Here is a 27247-nt window from a genome sequence, read left to right on the forward strand (position 1 = left end):
CTAAGGTGATATCCTATCATCACAAGATTGATGTGATAGACATTTTGTATCACGTGTTTAGGTGATACTTCATATCATGTGATTAGGTGATATGATTTCCTAGAAAGTTGGATTGTGTTAAGAATGCTAACTATCATTTGAATTGTGATGCTTGATACACTGCTCTCATTTATCTTACCTAGCTAAGAGGGAGTGTTAATACATGGTAGCTTCGATAAGATAAATGATTGAATGAGAGATAAATGAAGTCTCTCATTCAATCATTTATCCTATCGGTAAACCATCAAGAAAACTTCAAGCTATTTCATATGATAATCCTTCCTCGTTTATATATTAAATATACTTAGTCGATCAATATCAATAATCATATTATAGCATGGCATATCGGTGATCACTGATGGCTATCGAGTTAACCATGTATCGCGATTTACATTAGATGCGTTCCCAGCGATAAACAAATAATGATTATCGAGTTGCTTTCGAGTGGCAAAGTATGCACCGCTTGACATATATAACCTTTAGTTAGTGACCAATGTCGGTTAAACTAGACACCGATTCACATCAATTAATATGCCAAGCAAACATCGTTTGGCATATATCATGAATACCGATTGGCATACACATTAAGTTACGTGGACCCCGATTAGTATCTGGCTGGTAATTAAAGAAATACTAGTTGATAATATATATCAAAGGGTGCGATCAAGTAGTGTCTTGATCATTCATGTCCATAAGGCATGACCGGTCAAGGCACTGCTTCATCCTCCCCTCTTGCATATATATATCATTTGATATTTGTGAAGAGGATATTGAAATCGATAAATATTCCTTACCTGCCAAAAAAAGAAGATAGTCAAAATTATAATAGAGATAGATAATACATAGATATAGAGAATACAAATTAGAATACATCTTGCATATTGAAATGAAAATTGAACAACATTCACACTTGGGAGAGAGCGAAGGTTGGGAATGAATCTTATCCATCCCAACCACCTCAATCCCGTAGGTAATTCAAAATTCAAAATAAAATGGGTCAAAATTTATAAAAAATCAAATCAAAACACCCCCAACCCCTAGCCTTATGACTTAGGGGTCATTTTACATTATAAAAAGATGATTTGCAGCAAAGAAATGCATCCAAATGAACATACAAATACACATCTATCATCCACAAGTCATGCTGGACACATTTACAAAGAAAAACATATTATTACATATAAGACCTAACCTTTTCTAATAGGTTAGAATTGGTTTAACTGAGATTGACACAATAAGGGTTACATCTTGTCCTTGCATCCCCATTGGCATCTACCTGCTTACTCAAGAAAAAGTGTCAGCTCATCATGAAATACATAAATACATACATACATACATATATGTATATGTATATGTGTGTGCGTATATATATATATATGCACACACACACACACACACACACACACACACACATATATATATATATATAGAGAGAGAGAGAGAGAGATTGCATAACATCACATATATTTAGATTATTCCATATCATCAAGTCCAACTAGCCATTATGAAAGTAATGATTGAAACATGTTAGAACATATCATGTTACAACTATATCTCAAAAAACTCATGTCACAAGAACTATGCATGTCCATAATTGATAATGTAAAACCATGAGATCACATGAACAACATAAGTAAGGAGCAAAGTACTAAGAAGTAACGACCTATCCTCATAATGTCTAAACCATGATATAAAAGGGTTCAGAACAATAACCATGAAATAATCTATGAATCAAGACATAATACACCATCTCACTCAAATAATATAACTATAATGTAACTAAAGGAGGGATCTAACATCCTCCCCCCTTAGGCATGGGCTTCCTCCTGTAAGTCCTCTTACAAGTGCGGTAATTGTGCCCTTATACCAATAAGTAGTCGATGCCTCATCATAGGTGTCCTCGAAGAGCTAGGGATCTCCGCGTCAAGAGGCCAATTGACCCAATGTCAGTTGATCTCCCTCCTACACCTGTAAAGAAGTCCAATCCAATACATGAGAACTATCATGAACATATCGCCTCAATACAGACTTGCTCAACTTTCTAGTGTTTTCAATACATTTTATCTTCTTTGATGTACATATTGTAAAGCTTGAACTCTATGTTAATATCCATGTCTCTTCAGTAACACTTTTGTACACCTCTTTGGTACAACGTGGCTCATAAAAATCATAGAGCAAAATAGTGAAATTTAGCTTTGTAAAATCCGAAAGGTTTCAAGATTATAAACAGCAATCCTTCCCTGTAAATAAACCGCAATCCTTCTCTTAATCTAATATGATGTTAATTCATTGAAAAGCAAATGTTGTCCCTTTTTCCTTGTTGAGTAGAAACACACAAAGGCAATAATGGAGCTCAAGTAGTCCAACAAATTAAGTAAAAGTAAAGCTCTACCAACGAAAGATGCTTGAAAACAAAAAGCAGATAAACACCCATTCCTAACTGGTCCCCGGTTGTGAGGCATAAGCATTTTTTTGTGTCTTCCTTGAATGAGTATTTAACTATGTAAATTGAAAGCAACTTTTCTTTCTAATTTCATATGCCTCAGATGTAACAAGAAAAAACATACTTTAAGAAAAGAGTTTGAAAACCTAAAATCACCGCCATTATCAATAATGTGATAATCTGCCATCCCAATCTATCTAAGGAGTCAATTAACTGCCTACCAAGGATTAATGTACTTTCTGTCTACTTTTTTGTGCCATCTTTTTTTTGCTCGAGTAGAAACACGCCAAAGGAATAAATCTTTTAGACTCAAGTTTGTACTCTTCACAAATAGCATGTTTGCAGATCGCATGCATTGGGAGTATAGAGGTGACTGGTGTTCAATGAAATCACCTACCAAGTAGACATGTTTATGTATTGATCGAAGGCATATCTAAGTAAAAATATTCCTTTGTTTATTGGTTTTTACGAAGGCAAATCATTAAGAAACAAATAATACCAAAGTAAAGGAAAAATTGAACACACAACATATTGAGAAATAAATTAGTGCTCTGAAATTTGCATAATGAAATCATTTAATCACCCATGATAGCAGGGGAAAAGAAACAACCATTTATTTCACATAAGTCAAAGGAAACACCCATGCAAAAGTACATTTACAGTTAAAATATGTAATTACTGAAAAATATAGCATACCATTATACGATTAGTACGCTCAGCCTCAATCTTTTCTTGCATGTGTTTCTTGATCTTCCTATAAGCTTCATATGCAAATGGATCGGCCATAGATTTTTCCTGATGCAATCGTTCCAAGATGTCACAAGAAATGTACAGAAATTAATTACATGTTTTCACTCTTAAGGTAATGTTTTACTCAAAAGTGCTAAGATTTAAATTTCCAAATTGAATACACGAAGCACCAATTACATGAAGTCTGAATCAGACATCAGAAAAGAAATCACAGAAACATGTCAACTAGATAAGAATAGCAAACCTAGCAGAATGGGTTAAGAATTTACAAGACAGACACTTAAAATGTAGCATGTAGTCTGTGACTGTAAATTTGGAAACTGCGGAAATAATAAAAGCAACAAAACTTTAGCCTTATGAGGAAATAAAAAATCAACATGCATTGATGTCCAATATGAATGATATATTAAAAAAATTGTTGTTTACTCTAATTCGAGGTAAGCCTTGCTCCTCCAAAATTTATGTTGTGCGAACACCAAAAGGGAAAGCTCAAGACAAGAAACCGCCAACCAATACATTTGATGATATGTTAACAAAGCAACATCGTTTGACATACATTTCATGGTTTATTAGAAACAATATTATGCATAAGAAAAAAAAAATTGTTGTATGAACACCAAAAGAGAATGCTCAAGACAAGAGACCACTAACCAGTGCATTTGATAAAACGATAACAGAACAACATGGTTTGATATACATTTTGTGGTTTATATAGAAAAAATATTATGCATAGGAAAGGAATTAAGTATACAAAACCTTAAGGTAGAGACGATAATCTATAAAGTATCCATGAATATAAGCTCTTAAAAGGTTGGTGCCAATCAGATCTGTCAAATTTTAGTGTTCAATGTCCTCTTTTGTTACAAATTCGAAATCATCACAAATGGTGGTTTGTGCCCCTTCCTCAAGCTCTTCCTGTAAAAGAATTAGAAAATATAGAATTTACAACTAAAGTAGCAGCACTTTGTACATGATATAACTTTCTCTCACGCACATCCAATATTTGATTTAATACTTTATATCTAATAAAGGCATGCAAGTACCATTACCTAGGAAAAATATGCAACTACTATAGAGAAACATCAACTAAATATATATGTATGCATACTGTCAAGTTCTCCAAATTAGAGCACCACTTTGGAACTGGACCTAAGGAATAAAATAGGACAGAATTTGAGTTGACTCTAGAGCCATGAGCATTGATTCACTGTTTCTAATTACACAAACGTCATTGATATTTCCAGCTGAGGGTTCAATGCTAGTCATCCCATCTCCCTGCAAATAAAAGTAGATAAGTAGAATAAGTAATCCAAAAAAGCCATAATTTGAATAGTGCAGCCCAGTTGTACAGACCAGTCCATAGTATGAAATGATATGGAAAATAAAATGGGTAAAACTGGACCTATACAATTTACAAGCATCTTAGGTCATACATGGAAATAAATATCCAAATTGTTACTTAGCATTGTTTCAGGCAGAAATATGTAAAATAAAATAAACAAATTTGAATAACTGATATCAAATCCAACACTGTTGGTATTATGATATTAAGTTTTAACTCCACTCTTGGCAATTCCCTACATTAGTAATAAGACTTCTGAATTAAAATACCTCTAAGGTATTATTGTCTTGATTCTCGATCCTTAAAACTAACATGCATCCATCACCCTGCACACGGAGTTCCATAACCCTGCAAAATTTGTATCTACTGATGATTTACAGACCCCCACTTTGCCATGCAGCTTTCAGCATCCATCCCAAATCAAGTACTCGTTCTCTGTCATATGCCCTAGCATTAGCTTCATCGTCTTTGGGGCTTGTCTGAGTACTCCTCGGTGCACCTAGTTTTCATAGTTCTTGCCTTCTTAAGTGCCTTGTCCACTTTATTTTTTTCTTTGGAGGGAAGCAAGACTGCCAGTTTCACTTCCAACCCAAACCAATCAATTGTGCAGTGGATCTAGAAACTACACTTGTAACACAAGTATCCTGACATCGTTCATGTGAAAATAAAATGAATATTCAACAAGGGGAAACAAATGGATCTAAAATAAGGAATAGTTTTTGGACTCGGACTCAGACTTCACTTGGCAGTCTCAAAGTTTGACCCAGACTCAGGAAAAAACTCGACACAGACTTGACAAAAAACATTATAATTGCACACAAAAAAGAAAATTAATGCATATTACAACATTTTACATCTTCCTCTTCCTCTTCCCTAGTCTAGTGAAAACTTGAGGAGAGGTTTTCATAATTGCATTTGAATCTTTGATACTGATAGCTTGATACCTGATCATTGATCAATGATATTATGATAGTGATAAAATTAGTTGTCTAAGTTCTCAATTCTGGTCTCTACTCCCTCTCCCTCTCGTTGTAATCAAATTCCTTATATGACGAGATCCCAATAACTAGTGGGGGTTTGAGAGTGGAGACCCTAATGGGTTTGAGGAGCAGGAATGATAAGTTGTGTTGTGCGTTATGCACACCCCGCCCTGCTTCACAGGGGCCCCCGTATTTTTTAGTTTTGTCTGCCTGCCCGTGTAGGAGAGAAAGAACGATGAAAACGGCAACTAAAGGATTCACAAAGCCTATTTCGCCCATTCCATTCAAGAAGTCCGAATTTTTTCAGAGACCCGAGTTTGCTTGGTCAAGCATTTTCATCAAAATTCCTGAAATCGAAAGGTGTGTCCAATGTAGCAGAAATTAGGCGTTTTAATGTGCAAACCCAAAATGCTCACAAAGCCCGAAAATGAAACTCGGGCATTTGCTTATAAAATCTGACATTAACACTTGCCAATGTCTTCACAGAAGCAAAGATCGTGTCAAATCTCTCAGAATCCCGAACTTTGAATAAGCTAAGCGTTTGAAATGAACCCTAAGTCGCGTGAAACCACACTTTCTCTCGAAAATCACGAGTTTGTAGGGTAAAACGAAAAAATCAAAAGGCAAGGTAAAATCGTGCATTAAGGCTCAATTAGCCTAAATTTGAAGACTAAAGTTCGCACATTTCAACCTCACAGGCCGAAAATCAAAGAGAGAAATGTTCACGCAATAAGAAAAATGACCAAAAATGAGAAAATAAAAAAACGCACAGATCTGTTCAAATAGCCGAAAGTGAACTCAGGCAAAATCGTGCAGAAGGCTTCAAATAGCCGATAAGAAACTCCAAAACCTCAAAATCACACAAAAGTAAGGGGCAAAGTTTGTAAAGAGGAGTAAAAGTTTGATGCCTTCCACTGAAATGCAAGAGAAAAAAAAAATCGCCCAATTCTTTCAAATAACCCGAGTTTTGCAAGTTGAATGAATGCAAAGCTTGTAAAATGGCCGAATTTCTTATCTTAAGGGAGGCGTTTAAAATATAAAGAAAAACTCGAGCATTTTAGGTGAAAGTGTCGAGTTAAGGTTTGCATTTTAAGTCAATAAGCGGAAAATGATGAAAGATGTCTAAGTTCGCCAAAATCCCCTCATTGGCTGAAAACTCCAAAACCTCAAAATCGTGCAAAACACTCCATTTGCTCGAAAAAGTCATTCAAGGACTAAAATCTCGCCAAATGAGTCCATAGGCCGAAAAAGAAGTGAAACATCCAAAATCGCAATGTATCTAAAAGGACCCGAATTTCACTAATCAAAGGTGAAAGGGAGAAAAGATAACAAAGTATTGCATTTTATTTCAAAGGGCCAAATTTCACCCTGTCGCCAAGGTAATTGCAAGTGAAATTAAAGGGAGACATTTTAAAGTTAAATTTTTACAAACATGAAAGTTTGTCCGAATTTCATTTAAAGGTGGGCATTTTCTATCAAGGGGTTTAAATCTCGCATTTAAAGCCAAAGTGGCCGATTTTCGTCACAAGTGAAGGGAGCATTTCAACTTAAGGGTTTAAATCTCGCATTTTAACCTTAAAACCCCTAATTTTGCAAAGGAGGGAACTTATATTGTTTTTAAAACAAACGTCTTTCATCCTCGCCGAATAGAGCCCAACATTGACTAAAATTTAATATTTGTTAAATTAATTTATTTAATTTTTCAAAATGATTAATCCAGGTTGAAATTAATTGTTTGCATATCTACGACGTCGGGAAGCGAAAATGCAGGAGTGCAGGACCAAGGCGACAACCCCAAGCACTGCCAATGAAGAACGCATCGCAGAGCGTGAAACGAAGTACAGGGAAACTTGCCACCACTGGACGACAAGTTGAAGTCCACAAGCAAGATTGAAGACGAAAAGCAAAAAAACACTCAAAATGTGCAAAGTCAGAAATGCAAGGTTGGAAGCAATTCTAGAAAATCCGTTTAAAAATTGAAATGCTTTATTGTACATGACTGCCTGTGGGCCCCATTCAGGATATTTTAAAACAAAGGGGACACGGGTTAGTTATTTCCCAGCTACCTGATTGACCAAATTGATGTCAAATAGTGATCGGTAGTTGAGGAAAGTTGTTGGGGGGATAACTAAGGATTGAATGGGCATGGGTTAAAGCTGCCAAGTTCTAGAAGGCAGATCAATACTGCTGGATGCAGTCAATTCTGGCCTCTAATTCAAAATTGTAAAATCTATAAAAGGCAGGATGCCTCTCATTGTAAAGGGTTGGACAGTTAGATCAGGTTAGAGTTTTTTTATAGAAAGTTAGAATTTAGTAGTTAGGAATAGAGTAGAACTGCTACAGAAATGTTGTAATGACAGCCAAAATCAATATATGAACATTGAAGTATGGTGTTTGTTATCTTGGTTTTCTTTTGTTTCCATGGTTTCCTTCAACAATTTTTGATAGATCCTTTATGGTGTACAAGTATTTGATGGATTCGGGTTCATACCATTGGGGATTATTGGCATTACAGTAAGTTTGTTGGCATGAGGATATTGAGAAGGTTGTTGGAGATTAATGATATAATTGATAAAGGATGATTACTGTCTTAATATTATTATTTTCTCATTGATGTCAAGCAATTGATTTTCTGATTCAGTATGACGTTGCCATATCTTAAAGAGTATGTGTTGATGAGTATAAAGATGTCGGTAAGTGACACTGAAAGGATGTGAAAATGAAGGGGAGTAATAAGTTATTCAATGGGCAACTATTACCGAGTTAGACAATGATGAGATTATGATATTTTAATTTTTTTGATATCCTATATATGTGTATTCGAAGACAGAATAAGGAGAAAAGATTTCGTGCAATAGAATGAGTAAAGGTTTGATACTATCCTATTTTACTAAGCAAGGAGCCAGTCGGTAAACTCCAAGGTTATCAATGTCAGTTAAAGAAGGAAGAATGTCTACCGAGTAAAGTTCAGAATTAACCGAGTATCAACCGAGCAGTAACAGAATGCATTGGATGAATAAATACATTATTAAATGAAAGATGCCAATGAGCTGGAGATTTATAGAAGATTGGAATGTCGTGCAAGAAGTTTGTTAAGGATCAACGGCAATGAAAATTCATAGAGTTAGATCTACAACACAAATTGAACGGTAATAACCGAGCACAAGTACCAAGGAAGAAATACAAGTTTCAAGGCAAGATAAAACGTTTTTCAATTCAAAGGATTCAATGAACCTAGTCAAGTTTGAAGATCCGATGGCTAAGATTAATCATGGGAAATGTGATTAAGGAGATTAAGCGGTTAGGAATTGCTTATAAATAAGGAAAAGTTGAAAAACACAGAATGCGGGCAAATAGAAGAATAGTGATGCTGCTGAAGTGATGACCGAGCACAGAAGATTGAAGATCTGTTTGAAGAGCAGACTGAAAAGCCCAACAAGGAGGAAGATAAGTCTTATGACAAGATTATTTTGAGCACATAGAATCTACTATAACATTTCAGATGTGAAGTTGCAGATATATTTTATTACTGTTATTTATTTTTGTAAGTGACAAGAAATATCTTAACCGAGTGGACCTAACAGTCTTATTTGTAAATCCTCTAGCAAGGTAACATTCTAATTGAGTGTTTGAAATCCTTTGACAAGGTCACTTCTAACAAAGTGCAAGATTCTGATAGATCTGAGGGAAATCCCTTGACCGGGTCACATCTAACAATGTGTTTATGTAATCTTTAACAGGATTGGCTTTTAACCGAGCATACTCTAGAAGAGTATATTTTCTTGTGGGTCCGAAATCCCACAGTGGTTTTTCCGTATTTGGGTTTCCACGTTAAATCTGGTGTTAAATGTGTTTTGATGTTTCAAGTTTATCTGTTTATGAGTTTGAATGATTTACAGTCATAGTTGCATATCAAGTAAGTTCTACCGAGGTTGAATCTGATTAGAACATTATATTGTGAGTTTATCTGATTCACCCCCCCCTCTCATTCAACTAACAATTGGTATCAAAGCTAGAACTCCGAAAGAAAAGTTTAAAAGAACTTGAGGCAAGATCCGAAGATGTATAAAAGGGATGCACCAAAGTTGAACAAGTCAAGTTTCACCACATGGCAGAAAAGGATGAAGCTGCACTTATCAGGAATTGGAAAATATGCAACATATTATCTGGAGAATGATTACACTGCACCTAGCACCTACCCTATGACAACGGAAGAAATAAAGGCAAAGCAAGAACATATTCAAGCAATGATTGAGATAACATCAGCATTGACCGACTCTGAGTTTAATGATCTAGAAGGTTGTAATGATGCCAAAGCTATGTGGAATAAGGTCACATCTGTGTATGGTGGTGATGAACATGTTCAAAGAGCAAAAGTAGACAGTCTAAGAGGACAACTTGAATCTATGAGAATGAATGAAGGTGACAACATAATCCAATACAGTACAAGGTTAAAGGATACTGTCAATCAAATCAAAGGAGCAGGAGGAACTATTGAAGAAAAGGATGTAACAACTAAGTTGCTAAAAACACTTCTACCTGCTTATGCCATTCGAGTCTCTGCAATTAATGAATTAAGGCCAATACCAAACATGTTAGTCTCTTCGGATGCTACTATCGGTAAGCTACATGCTTTTGAGTTAAGTAATTTTGATAATAGTGGGTCTTCGGTAAACAAAGTTGAATCTGCATTCAGTTCTTTTCATCTTGGTGAATCTGAAGATTGCAATGATAGAATGTATAAGTATGCTGAAGGAAATCACAGTGGAGCAAGTGAGAGATTTTGCAAAAACATTGAAGAAGTACACAAACTATATGAGGAAATCAGAAAGCAAGAAGAGTTTGAAGCATTATTGGCCAGAAGGTTACCGAGAGGCAAAGGTAAGTACAAAGGAAAGTTACCTTTAAAATGTTTTAACTGTGATAAAATTGGACATATGGCTTCTAACTGTCCTGACAAGGAATCTAGTGAAAAGAGAGAATACCGAGATGACAGACAAAAAGACAACCAATACAGAGGACACCGAGACTTCAGAAGGAGAGATAGAAAGACATGCCTAGTAGTTGATGAGGAATCCAATGATAATAAATCTGATGGGACTAAGACAGAGGAAGTTGTATATGTGGCTATCAAAGATGGATCAGATGAAGAAAGGTATGAGGAAAAAGCCTTGATATCACATATAAATAATAATGATTCTTGGATCATAGATAGTGGTTGCTCACATCACATGACAGGTGATAAACACAAGTAAGTTAAATTAGAAGATTATGATGGAGGTTATGTAAGATTTGGTAAGATGCACAATGTCCTGTGAAAGGTAAAGGTTCTATCACACTTCTTGACAATGCTAAATGTGATGATGTATATTGGGTTGAAGGTCTAAAATACAATTTGTTGAGTGTAGCACAGCTAAACAATACAGGATACCGAATAGAATTTTAGAAAGGAATTGTCAAAGTTCATGACAAACATGGAAAGTTGGCTGCTACCGAGACTCAAACAAGAGGTAATACATTTCACCTTGACTCAACTCGGAACAATTGTCTGTATGCAAAAATAGAAGATACCTGGCTATGGCATAAAAGGTTTTGTCATGTAAATTTTGATAACCTAATCAAAATAAGTATGAAGCACCGTGTAAGAGGTCTACCAAGCTTGGAAAAACCTGAGAATGCAATATGCCGAGGATGCCAGATGGGTAAGATGACAAAATCAAGCTTTACAAGTAAGTCTTACACTTCTAAGGAATTTTAGATCTTGTGCACACTGATCTTTGTGGTCCTATGAAAGTTCAAAGTTATTATGGTGATAGATACTTCATATTATTTGTGGATGATTACTCAAGGATGATGTCAGTTATGTTTCTTAAAGAGAAATCAGAAGCCTTTCAAATGTTCAAATGGTATAAGGCAAGAGTTGAAAAAGAAACAGGAAGACAGTTGAAATGTCTAAGATCTGATAGAGGAGGAGAGTTCATTTCTGATGAATTTAACTTATTTTGCAATGATCATGGTATAAAGAGACAATTGTCTGCACCGAGAACACCACAGCAAAATGGGATAGCTGAAAGAAGAAACAGATCAATTGTAGATTGTGTCAAAACTTTGATGATAGAAAAGAGAGTGCCTCAAATATTTTGGAGAGAACCAATAAGCACTACAGTTTACACCTTGAACCGAGTACAACTGAAGAAAGGAACTATGAAGACACCATATGAAATCTGGTATGACAAGAAACCAAATGTAAGTTATTTTAAAATATTTGGAAGTAGATGTTATGTTCACAACGATGACAGAAATGGAAAATTTGATCAAAAAAACGAGGAAGGAACATTTATTGGTTACTCCTCTAGGAGTAAAGCATTTAAATGTCTGATCAAATCATCTAACAAAATAGTGGAAAGTGCAAATGTGAAAATTGATGAATTTGCAGAAAGGAATGATGAAGGAAATTCCAAAGAACCAAAAGATTATGAAGAGTTTGTATATGTACAACCAAGAAGTCTTACCGAGAAAGCCGATGAAGAAAATACTCAGTTACCAAGTGATGAAGAAGATCATACAAAGCCTATTGAGCCTATATTAGCAAAATATGTCAGAAGAAATCATGCATCAAGTCAAATTATAGGAGATAAGGATGCTCCAATGATGACAAGGAACAAACTGAGACAAAACACATGTCTGATATCCAAGTTTGAACCGAGGATAGTAAAAGAGGCATTAAGCAATGAAGATTGGGTGAATGCTATGACAGAAGAGATTGAACAAATCAAGAAAAATGAAACATGGACACTGGTCCCAAGACCAAAAGAGAAAAATGTAATCGGTACAAAGTGGATTTTTTAGGAATACGCTAAATGAAAAAGGTGAGGTCATTCGGAATAAAGCAAGGCTAGTTTGCAAAGGTTATGCTCAAGAAGAAGGAATAGACTATGGTGAGACTTTTGCACCTGTAGCAAGACTTGAGGGAGTGAGAACATTGTTGGCATATGGTGCTTACAAAAATTTCAAGGTATATCAAATGGATGTTAAGTCTGAATTTTTGAATGGTATACTAGAAGAAGAAGTCTATATTGAATAGCCTGAAGGATTTATTGAAGAGAAGAATAAAGATCAGGTATGTAAGTTGAACAAAACTTTATATGGTCTAAAGCAAGCACCTAGAGCATGGTATGAAAGGTTGAACTCTTACTTAATAAAGATTGGATTTATGAGGACTAGTGAAAACAACATGTATATGAAGAATGATGAGGATAATGGAATACTGATTTCAGCCATATTTGTTGATGATATTATTTTTTGTGGAAATGATTCTTTATGTAAGAACTTTGGAAATGAAATGTGCAAAGAATTTGAGATGTCATTAATTGGTGAAATAAAATATTTTATAGGTTTACAAATACTGCAAATGAAAAATGGGATTTTCATTACTCAATCCAAGTATATAAAAAAAATCTTGAAGAAATTTGGAATGGAGGATTCTAAACCTGTAAGTACTCCTATGACTACTAACTGTAAACTATCAAAGAGTGATGAATTTGCATCTGTTGATGAGACACTTTACCGATCTATGATTGGAAAGTTGCAATATGTAGTTCACAGCAGGCCTGATATAGCACATACAGTAGGTATAGCTGCAAGATTTTCTACAGATCCCAAAGAAACCCATATGACAGCGATCAAGAGAATTTTCAGATACTTGAGAGGCACTAAAGATTATGGTTTACTATATAAAAAGAGGAATGATTTTGACTTAAAAGTCTATACTAATGCTGATTGGGCAAGAAATATTGATGACAGGAAAAGCACAAGCGGTGGAGCTTTCTTTTTGGGAGAAAGAATAGTGAGTTGGCTTAGCAAGAAACAAGGATGCATTTCACAGTCAACAGCTGAAGCTGAATATGTCGCTGCAGCATTGAATTGTACAAATATAGCATGGATCAAACAACTTTTGGAAGGTATGAATGAGACACTTACCGAGCCAGTAACTATATTTTGTGATAATACAAGTGCTATTAACATTTCAAAGAATCCTGTAATGCACTCTAAGACAAAGCATATTTCTATAAAGTATCATTATCTAAGAGAAGAAGTTCAAGAAAAGAAAGTTGTGCTGGAATATGTTAGCACAAAGGAACAAATAGCAGACATCTTCACAAAGCCACTGCCAAGGGACACTTTCGAGTATCTCGGAAGTAAGTTAGGGGTCTGTTGTGATGTATTCACACATCGCCCCATTGCAAATTGGGACCCCTACTTTTTTTTGCTTTCTGGGGTTTGCTTTCTAGGTGTTTAGGGTTTGTCTGTTAGCCTTTGCATTTTGAGTGTCGCCAGGGGATCAATAGGATGGTAGGCTTTGCTTGAGCCAGGGGAGTCAGCAGATGCTCCAGGTTAGGGTTTCTTTGAGAGTCTTCCTTAGGGCCTGGTTTTGCTCTTGTTGCTAATTGTGTCTTGCTTTGTGAGTGGGTATCATTCTTGAAGGTCCGAGCTAGGTCAAGTTGGTGAGTGATGAAGTCTGGAATGTCATCCTGATCTTCAAATGCCCTGAAATTTGGCCAAGTCTGGAATGCCCTGATCGTGAAATTTGGCTAAGTCTGGAATGTCCTGATCCTGAAATTTGACTAAGTCTGGAAAACTGAAGAATCCTCCAAAAACTAGATTTTGCAATATAACTCCTGGAGGTCCGAAACCACTCTCAAACATCCTGAAAGTATATATGGAATATAACTTAAAGTATAAGAATCTTCTTTCTTATACTTAAATGTTATATTCCATAAAATGATCCTGACGGAGAGACCAAAATGTCAAATTTCGCTCCTGACCCTTCCAAAGGGTCCAAAGCGAATTTCGCTTCTGACGCTTCCAAAGGGTCCAGAGCGAAATTCTCCATAAGACATTCTACTTTGACCAAAACCTAGAACTAACACATTGCTAGGCTTGAATGAAGGCAAAAGCACTTGTTTGAATGAAGAAATGCGAAAAAATGAAGTCAGGATCATGGCCTAAGGTGAATTTCGCTCCTGACCCTTCCAAAGGGTCCAGAGCAAAATTCATATTTCCTCTTTTTTTCTCCTTAGCTTGACCAAGTTTGTAGACTTTTGAGGCATAATTGAGAAGGTTTGATGCAACTTTGCCTTGGAGAGGAGATTTTAGACCTTGGGATGATGGATTCTAGCCTGGGAGAGGAATTTCGCTCCTGACCCTTCCAAAGGGTCCAGAGCGAAAATCCTTATAACCCTCATTTTCCTTCCTTGTTTTGTATGGGCGTTGGTTTATTAGGCATTGTGTGTGAGTCTTGATGTGTTCTTGCCTTGAGAAGTGTTTTGAAAAGTGAGGATCTTGTCCAAAAATAGGAATTTCGCTCCTGACCCTTCCAAAGGGTCCAGAGCGAAATTCTTCATAAGCCTCATTTGCTCCCTTGTTTTGGATACCAACCTTGTTCCATGGGCGAATTTGGGAAGGAAATAACATGTCTCTGCCTTTTGAGGTGATGGAACGTAGAAATGTGAGGGATTTTGGCCAAGATTAGGAATTTCGTTCCTGACCCTTCCAAAGGGTCCAGAGCGAAAATCCTTATGCACCTCAATTTATCACTTGTCAAGACCAATTTCATAGTTCCTTAGGCATGTTTGGGGGATTTTTGACATGTTCTGACCTTAGGAGGTGAGTAAAGGTGGATGAGATGAAGATTTTAGCCAAGAATAGGAATTTCGCTCCTAACCCTTCCAAAGGGTCCAGAGCGAAATTCACTATAATCCTCATTTGCTACCTTGAATAGGCTTCAAACCTGGTTCCTCAAGTGGAAAACAATCTATATTTGCCTCCAGGAGAAGATTGAAGTTTGAAAAATGAGCAATTAAAGCCTAAATCAAGATTTTCGCTCCTGACCCTTCCAAAGGGTCCAGAGCGAAAATCAACCTAAGACTCATTTCTTGCCTTATTTGACCAAATTTTGATTTGCAAGGCATTTTGAAGGGAAGAGTAGACATGTTTGGACGTTGGAAATGTTTGAAAGCTTTGAAAAAATGAAGGATTCTAGCCAAGAAGGTGAATTTCGCTCCTGAGCCTTCCAAAGGGTCCAAAGCGAAATTCCTTGCAAGCCTATTTTTTTGACCTTGCTTAGACCACAAACCTTGTCTCCTGGGTGAAGAATGATGTTTTGTTACTGTTACCTATTTTTTGCTTCTAGCTGAAAAATAGGTTAAGATATGCTAGTTTTTACAAAATGAAACAAGTGTGTACTACTTCTCTATTTTTGTGTTTCCAACTGCAGTAAGGAATGAGCTAAAGATGGTATTTTTAAAATACTTCTAGTCTGTAACAGCAAAAGAGAGAGACATCTCATCAAAAGGAGAAGTATTTTTATTAATATTCAAACATGCGTCCCACACAAAGAGTCGTGAGACTAGCTACATGCATCAAATGCAGAAAAGAAATATACAGATATGTATACACAAGTACAAAAAATGAAGAGAGCATGTTGAGAATGGAACCAGTCATTGCCTGAATGACTGGAACGGTTGGAGTAGACTCGATGTTGCCTTTGTCTTGCTGCTTCACCCTGGTCCGTATCTGCTTTCCTTCTGGTATCTGCAAAAGAGTTAAAATATGCAATGCGTTAGAACATTTTGTTCTAAGCAATGGTTGACTACATTCCTAACATGTGTAGTAATGCACGCATATATATATATATATAATCCCTACATGCATTAGATGCATATAACTAGCATCACAGAGGGATCTCAAAAGGCAAATATCAGATCAAAGGAAAATCACCATACATATGCATATTTTTGCTAAGATGTTTGCTTCATGTGCAGAATTAGGAAAAAGGACAGCTTGCTGGTCATAAAATTCACAAAAATGAGTGGGGATGAATGAGGCTCCCACAAGGGTTGAGCCCAGCTCATGTGAAACAATAGCAAGGTCTCATACAATTAAGTTATGTCAGAGCTGGTGATAGAAAAAGAGTAACAAAACGCAAGTATGCGATCACATGATCAGCCAATAAGCATGATAAGACTGTCCTTTCGTAAAGGACGTGGACAAGGTATTTATGCATGCGAATGAGATATGTCGTGCATACATAAAGCTGTACACTAAGTATAGAAAATGCAACATTCAGTTTTTCAGACTCAGTGGGCAGCGAATAGTAAGGAATACAATGCATTTTCAGAATCATAATGAAGACATTTTCTAACACAATGCAAGATACCATTAAACACAATTATGGAAGGGATGCATATAATCAAAGATACAATCACAGTGATCAATTCACAAAGGCATGCAATCATATTTCAAAAAATGATACAGACCAGAATCAAAGTCAGTATGGACAGCAATCATTCACGCCACAGGTCACATGTCTTAGAAGATGTATGCAAGGATGTATTCATGTTAGAGTAATCTCCATTATGCAGCAAATAGAGCAAAGTAGTGTAGCACAACATGATGATAATGATTTCACGCATAAGGAGTGTTGTCATGCCTTCAAAGGAATGAATATTTCAGTAAAACATAGTGGAGATTATACTATCAGAAGTCTGGCAAATACTACAATGCGCAAGGTCAAATTTTCTCATAAACCACAAGTGCATAGTCACAGTCAATTTACAATCGTGAAAAGAATGATTTGCAATATAAGTAACAGAAAGGAACATCTCAGCCATCACATAACATTATGGCTATCATGAAAGCATGACAGGCATCACAAGGAGGTGTGCTTTTTTATAACCTTATGTTAAAGACTTCAATGCAGAAGAACAGTAAATGATCAGGTTGCTGTTATATTCAAAACAAAGGTATCAGCAGCCATCAAAATATCAAGCAGTAAGCTTTGTTTCACCTATGCATCTATGCGTAAAAATGTGGAAATGAAGTGCATCACTTCCAGTTATGACAGTGAGCTGTTCATGTCACAAAAGGAAGTACATAATCTGCTAACAGCTAAGTAGATGTCACATGAAATGAATGAATTATTCAAGGTGCATCTCTATCTGATTATTTGCAACTACATATCTTCCATGACAGCAAGTGCGCAGATCTTCAAACAACATTAATATGCTTTTTCCAAGGGGTATAAGAGAAAATGCATGCGAGGAGCATGAACAAAATGTGCAAATATTTACAAATGATCATTAAGAGGATATTTTATGCATTGAGCCTGAAAATTTTTATGATAAACTGGAAGAGGCATTATTGATCAGATATTTCAACAATTCCAAGACAGCTACATCCTTGCAAATGATATTCAGATTCAAGAGTATTTTGTAGAAATATGCAGCTACAGTTTTCAGAAAATACATATTTTAACGCACAACATAATGGCAGATGACAAAAGGAGGGTTTATAATGCTTTTTCCACCATTTTCAGTCCTTAGAGGTGTTCAGAGATGCACACAGCAATATGGTTTTCACATTTTTTTTTAGTATTTTTTAAGAAAAATCTGATAAAACCATTATTTTCGAAAGGAATTATGCTCAGAATATTATTTTCAGAATTGAGAAAGATCAAATTGCTAAATGAAGACAGAGGGTTTCCAGTATTTTCTCAGAATAGGTGGAATATGCAGAGATCAAGCCACGGTCAAACATAGTGCCCAGCAAGAAGATCACGTTACAGCAGAGATAAAAAACAAAAATGCCCAACAAATGCAGAAATCCAGGAAAAACAATCTCACGCATTGCTTTGTCAAACAATGGTCTTTTCATATAAACAACTATAAAGGCATAATTTTCGTATAATGAGAATTCACAAGTGATAAGGCTTACCACGGCAGTCTGAAAGTCTGCATTATTTTTTGCAAAAGGCCCATTCGCATCTTTGAAAGCTGTGAAATACGCCTGGTTTCCCCCCTTAAAAAAGTTTTCAAGAAATTAGACATGGCAGCGCCCAGCAGAGAAATGCCAAGGAGGAATCAAGCCCAACACACAAGAAATATCATAAATATGCCTTCAAATCTGTCAGATAGTCACAGTTCTTTTCAACCTCCAAACCCCTCATGGCGGCACCCCGACATTTCTCAGAAAATCGCGCACAGCAGCAGAGATAAGTGTCGAATGCCAAGGAGGTGCAAAGAAATTCGCAAGTTTAAACTACCAGCGTCAACAAAATGTGCCCAGAATCAACAAATGCAAAGAAAGGAGATCGGGCTGCAAACACTCCAATACGCCCAGCGCTCAAAATCGCACCCAGCATGCAGCAAATGACCATTTTTTCCTCCTTTCATTCCCAGTTCAAACCCTAGCTCGTGGCGGGGCCCAGAGGTTTTCAGCAGAGAGATGAAAATATCAAATGAAGCGAGGAATGAAGACTTTAGGTTTTCATGTTCGCCTTTGTTCTATTTTATTTCCCCTCTTTTTCTCCCCGTGAAATACCTAAGGGGGGGGGCGATTTAATGTAATATGTGCATTGTTAATACTTCTTAAGTGATTTAATATCACTTAATATTTTATTTCAAATCCACATATCTTATTAAGTGATTTTAAATCACTTAAGAGGTATGTCTTTTAATAAATGTAAATGAATGCTTTTTTTAAAATGGTTTAAAAAATACCATTATCTAAATTAACATTTGTTTTTTTTTATTTTTTTTTTATATATATTTAAAGTAAAAATGTAGTAAATATAATAAAGAAAATTATTTATTAATGTGAAAAAAAATAAAAATAATAAAGCACTTTATTAAATATATTTTCTAAATTACATTTATTATTTAATAAATAAAGTTAATAAAATTATTTTATTAAAATGATTTATTTTATTTATCACTTTAATAAAATAATTTTATTGTTTTTATGTTATTAAAATCTTTACTTTAAATATATAAAAATAAAATCAAACAAATGTTCAATTAGGTAATTATATTTTTTAAAATCACTTTAACAGATATTTATTTTCATTTATTAGGAGGTCAAAGAGAGATATTTTTTGCATTTATGAAGGCTTGCAGGCCTGTCAGGGATATTTCAAAGTCATTTATGATGCATTTAAGGGCTTTTATGGTTGCAGTATGGGTGGCTTGATTTTTTGGCTCAAGTACATTCCCTTTCAGACATGTTTGGGGCCCTAAAAGTGGGTTTTTTGAGTCTGCTCGACCTAAGAAGAGGAGGTGGAGTTTTTTTGACTGCCTTGGCAAAAGCATATATACTAGAAGACTTCATTTTTGTTGGGGTTCTTCTTCATTCATCTTTTTAGCAGACTGTAATTTCTGAGTTCTCTCTGCAGGAAGGAATGTTTTTGTAACACATTTTCAGGAATTATAAAGCTTGGTGATACCTTTTTGGCAGGGATAATAGCTTGGCTTACCTCTCTACTTCTCATCTTTTCTGTTATTGTGTCTTTAGTGTTAGTCAGTTCTTTGTGGTTGGCTTTTTGCCCCCCTTAAAATTGCACTTTCTGTTGATGTCTTATACAGAAATACATATGTTCTTGCAGGTCATAAGCTGTGTTTTTAGTAAATTATCAGTCTTAGGTTGTGAAAGGAGTTTTTTCCTCTTAGGACTGTGATTATCCAGCCTTCTTATGAAGTATTGATGCAAAAATCATGGGTTGTTGGTTAGTGTAAAAGAGCTTTATTATCACTGTTATACTGTGTATCTTTTACTTAGTTGGATTTCAACATATCATCTGGTGCAAATCACCTTAGATTTAGATTTCAGTTTTACATGTTCTCCTCCTTACTCTTTTCCCTGAAGAAACTGTTAGTTTAGGTGCAGAATTTGAAAAGAACCAGCTTACTCTGGAGGTTCACTCCAATTTTTAGGCAACCCGCAGGCCTAGGAGGGTTCCCATGTGTCACAAGCCTGCTGAGTTGATAGCTTAGCAAACAGGGGTGCAGGTTCAAGTGATAACAGTTACCTTCCAAAGAAGATTGGAGTTGAAAAGATGAAGGATCAAGTCAAGAATGAGATTTTCGCTCCTGACCCTTCTAAAGGGTCCATAGCGAAAATCCTCCTAGACCTCATTTCTTTCCTTATTTGGACAAGTTTTGATGTCCAAGGCATGTTGAAAGAGAGAATGGGCATATTGAAACCCTTAAGGACGTTTGAAGGAGTTAAGGAATGAGTGTTTTCGCCAAGGAAGGAAATTTCGCTCCTGACCCTTCCAAAGGGTCCAGAGCGAAATTCCTTACAAGCATATATTTTTAACCTTGCTTGAGCTTAAAACTTTGTTCCTAAGGCGAAAAGAGATGAAATTTCACCTTGCAAAGAAGATTGGGATTCAAAAAATGATGATTTTGGGCTAGAAAAGGAAAATCGCTCCTGGCCCTTCCAAAGGGTCCAAGGCGAAATTGTGTAAAACCTATCTTTTCCCTTAGTTTCATGCCAAATCTAATGTGGATCATGATTAAAGAAGTCCTTAGGCATGTCCTTGAATGGTCAATAATTATCAAGTTTGAAGGAATTGAGCCAAAATGAGAATTTTGCTCCTGACCCTTCCAAAGGGTCCAGAGCGAAAATCTTAAAACCACCTATTTTCCTTGCAAGTCTAGTCAAACATTAGGTTTTCATGGCTTGGATGGGTGCGAGGAGACATGTTCTTGCCCTTTTGAAGTTAGTTGGTTTTAAAAAATGATGGAAATTGGCCCAAACCAAGGATTTCGCTCCTGACCCTTCCAAAGGGTCCAGAGCGAAAATCCTAGGATCACCTACTTTCTTTGCAAGACAAGTTAACATTTTGATTTTTATGGCCTAGATAGGAGTGAGGCAATGTGTCCTTAGTCTTGGAGGTGAGTTCAAGTTGAAATGATGGAGGAATGAGCCTAAAACAAGATTTTCGCTCCTGACCCTTCCAAAGGGTCCAGAGCGAAAATCCTAAAACCCATCATTTTCTCCAAAATTTGTGCCAAGCCAAGCCTAGACCAAGGTAAAAGATGCCCTTATGATTGCCCTTGAGTTGATGGTTGTCTCCAAAAGTGATGATTTTAGGCTAGAGGAGGAAATTCACTCCTGACCCTTCCAAAGGGTCCAGAGCGAAAATCCTTCAATCACCTATTTTGCCTTGCAAAATCAAGATAAACTTGGGTTGGATGAGAGAAGAAAAGTGTTTCCTTGCCTTGTGAGGTGAATTGAAGTTGAAATGATGAAAAAATGAGCTACAAACAAGAAATTCGCTCCTGACCCTTCCAAAGGGTCCAGGGCGAAATTCTTATAGGGTATGTTCCTGGAGAAAATCTTGGGCAAGTTTCATGTTAATATCTTTTCTTGTTGATGATTTAAGGTATAAAATGCTATGTTGAAATGAATTTATTATGTGTCCTTAATCATCTTTTTGTTTGTCTTGCAGTTAAAAGGCGACCTTCTCCAGCCCAGCATCATCAAGGACAGCCTTCTCCGGTCCAACATCAACAAGGACGACCTCCTCCAATCCGGCATCAACAAGGACGACCTTCTCCAACCCAACATCATCAAGAACGACCTTCTCCGGTCCAGCATCATCAGGGACAACGTCTTCCAATCCAGCATTCGAAGGAAAGGTACACCATCCATCCTGCACATCGAAGACAAAGGAAGTTAAAGCAAGGATTCGTTGAAGAAGCAAACAGTTTCAGAAAAGTTAATTAAAGCTAGCTTCTCAGCAACATCAAATCGAATATCTACCAAGTTACAAGTGTCAGACAAGGTGGCATCCCAGTCATCACTCCTCCAGTCGGATTGGTCCATCTCAACGTGTCCAGATTCAATGTATCTGACTCATGGGAGATGGCACAAACTTCAATGTACCTACCCGGCTATCCATTGGTCGAATATTCCAGAAAAGACGTGTCCAAATAATGCAATTATTTCATTGGCTAGAATTGAGTTTGTTGTAACAAACCCTAATTAGGGTTTTCATTGTAAAATCTCGGCCATTGATCTCAAGTTGATCGGAGCCATCGAATTGTATTGAGGGCACTATATAAGCCTTGGCTCCTCATTTGTAAAGGCTAATGATAGTTAGTCAATAGTTAGAAGGTGAATAGTTAGCTAATAGTGGATAGTCAGCAAATAGTATAGCAATTAGAGTAGAATAGAAAGAGAAGGCAAAGATTGTTGCCAAGATGTTGTTGTAAAAGGCTTGTAAAACTTCATTGAAGAAATGGTGAAATCTATGGGTCGATTCAACAATTTGTATGGTCTCTATACTTCTCAGATTTGATTTCATGTTATTAGATGAGTGGACGAAATGTGTTTGATTGATGGTGAAATTTGTATATCCATACTACTAGCAGTTTGTTGATTGCAGACTTGCCTTGTGTAGTCAATTGGAATCATTCAGCTTAAGCCTAACTTCAATTGTCACTTCTTCACTAATAAGCATCAACCTGATGGTGTCTATGCCTGTAGCGATGATCTGAACATCATAAAGCTTTCCTCCGAAGATCGCACTAACCTTGTGGAGATGGTCCTGGGATGTCAAAACAAGACTTAGTTAGAATTTCATCAAAGATCATTCATTGCTCCTACATTCTTAGTGTCAGAATTAGATCCTTTCCTCGCCCTCATCCTTTTTTCTTTTTTTCAAAATCTAGGCTAGTGAAATCCTGTGTTCCAGCAATATTCAAAACAAATCAGACGTTTAGTCATCAAGTGTAAGTCCACTTGTGATTCCAGCAAAATCACATCATACCACAAAGAGCTTATCCATGAGTAGATAACCTACATACAAGAACCTTGGAGTTGCCTCGACTAATCCTTCGGCGAGATCTTCAGCAGTCGAGAAACTTTGCTCAAGAGAGGATAAGGTACCTTTAGGTATTTTATTCTATGTTCGCATGTGCATAAAAAACACATCAACAGGGTCCTACCCCTATCTGGTACTCACTGACAGAGTTCGGTGAAAATATCAATTCTATGACTCGACAGAATACTATTTGTGAGCTGATGCTGATTTACACACTTTAGAAGGTTGTCTAAAGTTGTGCAAGAAACAGTGAATGTAGACAAGATGCTCTGACCGAGACTAAGATAATAAATTTGTATATGTTTTAACAGCAAGAAAATTACTTCACAGGGGAAGTAATCATGGTTCAGTCTTACTTTTGGCATTGTTGTCAAAGGGGGAGAAGACTAATGACAGGGGGAGAAGATAACAGGAAAAGATAAACAACGTTCGAATCAGTTGGAATAAATCAAGTTGGTATTGCCACCAATGCCAAAGGGGGAGATTGTTGGCATTACAGTAAGTTTGTTGGTATGAGGATATTGAGAAGGTTGTTGGAGATTAATGATATAATTGATAAAGGATGATTACTGTCTTAATATTATTATTTTGTCATTGATGTCAAGCAATTGATTTTCTGATTCAGTATGATGTTGCCATATCTTAAAGAGTGTGTTGATGAGTATAAAGATGTCGGTAAGTGACACTGAAAGGATGTGAAAATGAAGGGGAGTAATAAGTTATTCAATGGGCAACTATTACCGAGTAAGACAGCAATGAGATTATGATATTTTGATTGTTTTGATATCCTATATATATGTATTCGAAGATTGAATAAAAAAGGAGAAAAGATTTCATGCAATAGAATGAGTAAAGGTTTGATACTATTCTATTTTACCGAGCAAGGAGCCAGTCGGTAAACTCCAAGGTTATCGATGTCGGTTAAAGAAGGAAGAATGTCTACCGAGTAAAGTTCAGAATTAACCGAGTATCAACCGAGCAGTAACAGAATGCATTGGATGAATAAATACATTATTAAATGAAGGATGCCAATGAGCTGGAGATTTATAGAAGATTGGAATGTCGTGCATTAAGTTTGTTAAGGATCAACGGCAATGAAAATTCATAAAGTTAGATCTACAACACAGATTGAACAGTCATAACCGAGCACAAGTACCAAGGACGAAATACAAGTTTCAAGGCAAGATAAAACGTTTTTCAGTTTGAAGGATTCAATTAACCTAGTCAAGTTTGAAGATCTGATGGCTAAGATTAATCATGGGAAATGTGATCAAGGAGATTAAGCGGTTAGGAATTGCTTATAAATAAGAAAAAGTTGAAGAACAAAGAATGTGGGCAAATAGATGAACAGTGATGCTGCTGAAGTGATAACCGAGTATAGAAGATTGAAGATCTGTTTGAAGAACAGAGTGAGAAGCCCAGCAAGGAGGAAGATAAGTCTTATGACAAGATTATTTTGATTACATAGAATGCGCTATAACATTTCAGATGTGAAGTTGCAGATATATTTTATTACTGTTATTTATTTTTGTAAGTGACAGGAAATCTCTTAACCGAGTGGACCTAACAGTCTTATTTGTAAATCCTCTAGCAAGGTAACATTCTAATTGAGTGTTTGAAATCCTTTGACAAGGTCACTTCTAACAAAGTGCAAGATTCTGATAGATCTGAGGGAAATCCCTTGACCAGGTCACATCTAGCAATGCGTTTATGTAATCTTTTACAAGATTGGCTTTTAACCGAGCATACTCTAGAAGAGTATATTTTCTTAGTGGGTCCGAAATCCCACAGTGGTTTTTCCATATTTGGGTTTCCACGTTAAATCTGGTGTTAAATGTGTTTTGATGTTTCAAGTTTATCTATTTATGAGTTTGAATGATTTACAGTCATAGTTGCATTTCAAGTTCGTTCTACCAAGGTTGAATCTGATTAGAACATTGTATTGTGAGTTTATCTGATTCACCCCTCCCCTCTCATTCAACTAACAGGGATATGTTGATTGTGTATCCTTGTGTATGGTTAGTCTAAGCCTTTAAAATCATGCTTAGTTCAATTGCAAGTGTCTGTTTGAGCTGCACCGGAATTGGGTGCTTAGGCATGCACCTGCAATCTGAAAATCTTCTAAGTCTCCCTTGAAGATTGCACCGTTCTTGTGAGGTTGTGAGTTATGTCAAATCCATCTACTCGCACACCAATCTTGTTAATTTTTAGGTCTCCTAAACCCTTCCCTTTGATTTTATTCCCCAGTTTGAGAATCGCAGTAGACCAACTTGTTGTAAACGTAAGGCCCCTTGTGCTCCCAGCAAAACACATCAAACAACTGAGTTATCCTGCAGTCATGAACTGACAGTTGGAACCTTGAGGTCGTCCCCGTTGATCAATTAAAAACAGCATTAGGGATCCCTTATTTCAAGAGAGGATAGGATACTCAACTAGAATCATTCTATTCTGCGTTGGCCGGATATAGTTGTAGCAATACGATTTTAGCCACGTCAACAAGTTGCACAAGCCGTTAGATGTGAGAAAAACACAACGATTGAAAAGATGAAGCAAAAATGAAAAAAAAATTGCATTTATAGGACAAGATTATGACATTTTTGACTATTTTTTCCACTTTTTCGACTCAACACCCATTATTCTTGCTTGGGTGATTGAGTTAAAAGTCAACCTGGGCGCATCTGACAAAAAATAATTGTCTGAGCTCAAGTCTCGTGAGTCTGAGCACTAGACTTGGCGAATTTTTGCCCAAGACTCGACCGAGTACTTACCCGTACTTGCTAGGACTCGACTGGTAAGTCCTGGGCGAGTTGACTCCAACCTCGGGGCTTACATGTCCCACAAGTCCTGCTGAGTACTTAGTGAGTCCTCAAACAAGGGTTCCATCCTTATACATTGCTTGTTCTATTTTAGTGCTTGTAGTTTTCAAGCGTACACTTGTCAAGAATCACCTCTCTTCTTCAATTGCTTGAAATATATTGGCTAATTCCTTTTCCATGCTTGCCAGTTCTGTTCATTATATTTATCACTGCCACATTGGATCTTATATTGCTGTTTGACAACGCTTAAGGAAAAAATTCTGATTCATCTTTTTTTCAGAAGCTTCTTTAAAACAATCTCAAGGATTCTGAAAACCTGATGCTTCTTATATTGTTGCTTGGCAGTTTTGACAACTCTTGCTTTCTTTTATGTTTGCCTAGCACTTGTGCTTGAAGAAGTTCATTTCATTTCCCTCATTAACTTGAATTAATCTTGTTCCGATTTTGATCTCACATATCTAGCATAAGTTGCTATTCCCTTTTCAGATCAGCAAAGATTTTTTTTTTTAAAACACAAGGAAGAAATGAAAGTTACCATTAAATGAAGGAATGATTACAATCTTTCTCAAATAATTTCCTCTATAAAGTTAAATAATAAGAAAATAACATAAATTTCCCTTTTGATAATATGAGCTAAGTGACAACAAATTTCTCTTTTCATGCAGACAATATTAAATTCTAAAACCTGCATAACTTCATGATATTCATGCTTGCATAAAACCAGATTCACAGGTGTCTCGTTTTAAATTTTTTGTTTAACAGTTCTTAATTAATTTCAAAGTTAACTTTCACACTGAAAAATTAAAGAATCCTTACCGTCTCTGGATCGCAAATCCTAACCACTCAATTAGCAGCCGTGATCATTTTTGGTATAGTGGATTTTAAACTCGCATGCCACTTGATATCCAAAATAGGACTACCAAACCTGTAAATCATATCAAAAAGATAAAGATGGAAAACTAACATCTATAATTGTCAGTGTATTGAAAAAACAATCAACTTGCATATAGAGGTTTATCTGTACATCCTTTTTACAAATTACAATTTACGCCATCTGAAAGTGCATCCCTTATGAATACAGTAAGAAAACCTACATGTGATCTTTAACTCAAAGAGGATGTCATGAACGCAATTCACATATGACAACCTGCATAGACAATGGCTATTGTTACATATCAAATTACATAAATATTTGGATTAACCTCATTA

General features: G+C 36.2%; 1 long non-coding RNA gene across 1 annotated transcript; it reads right to left on the reverse strand.

Annotated features, from left to right (window-relative positions):
- Positions 1–1564: 1564 nt before the first annotated feature.
- On the reverse strand, positions 1565–27188 carry LOC131032254 (uncharacterized). The gene is made up of 6 exons (XR_009103414.2): positions 27133–27188; positions 26855–26963; positions 4341–4507; positions 3989–4147; positions 3179–3277; positions 1565–2007 (listed from the first exon to the last, which is right to left on the reverse strand). It is a non-coding gene; the product is annotated as an uncharacterized LOC131032254 (long non-coding RNA).
- Between the last annotated feature and the right edge of the window lie 59 nt (positions 27189–27247).

This window comes from Cryptomeria japonica, chromosome 10 (assembly GCF_030272615.1).
Source record: "Cryptomeria japonica chromosome 10, Sugi_1.0, whole genome shotgun sequence".
NCBI classification, from domain to species: domain Eukaryota; kingdom Viridiplantae; phylum Streptophyta; class Pinopsida; order Cupressales; family Cupressaceae; genus Cryptomeria; species Cryptomeria japonica.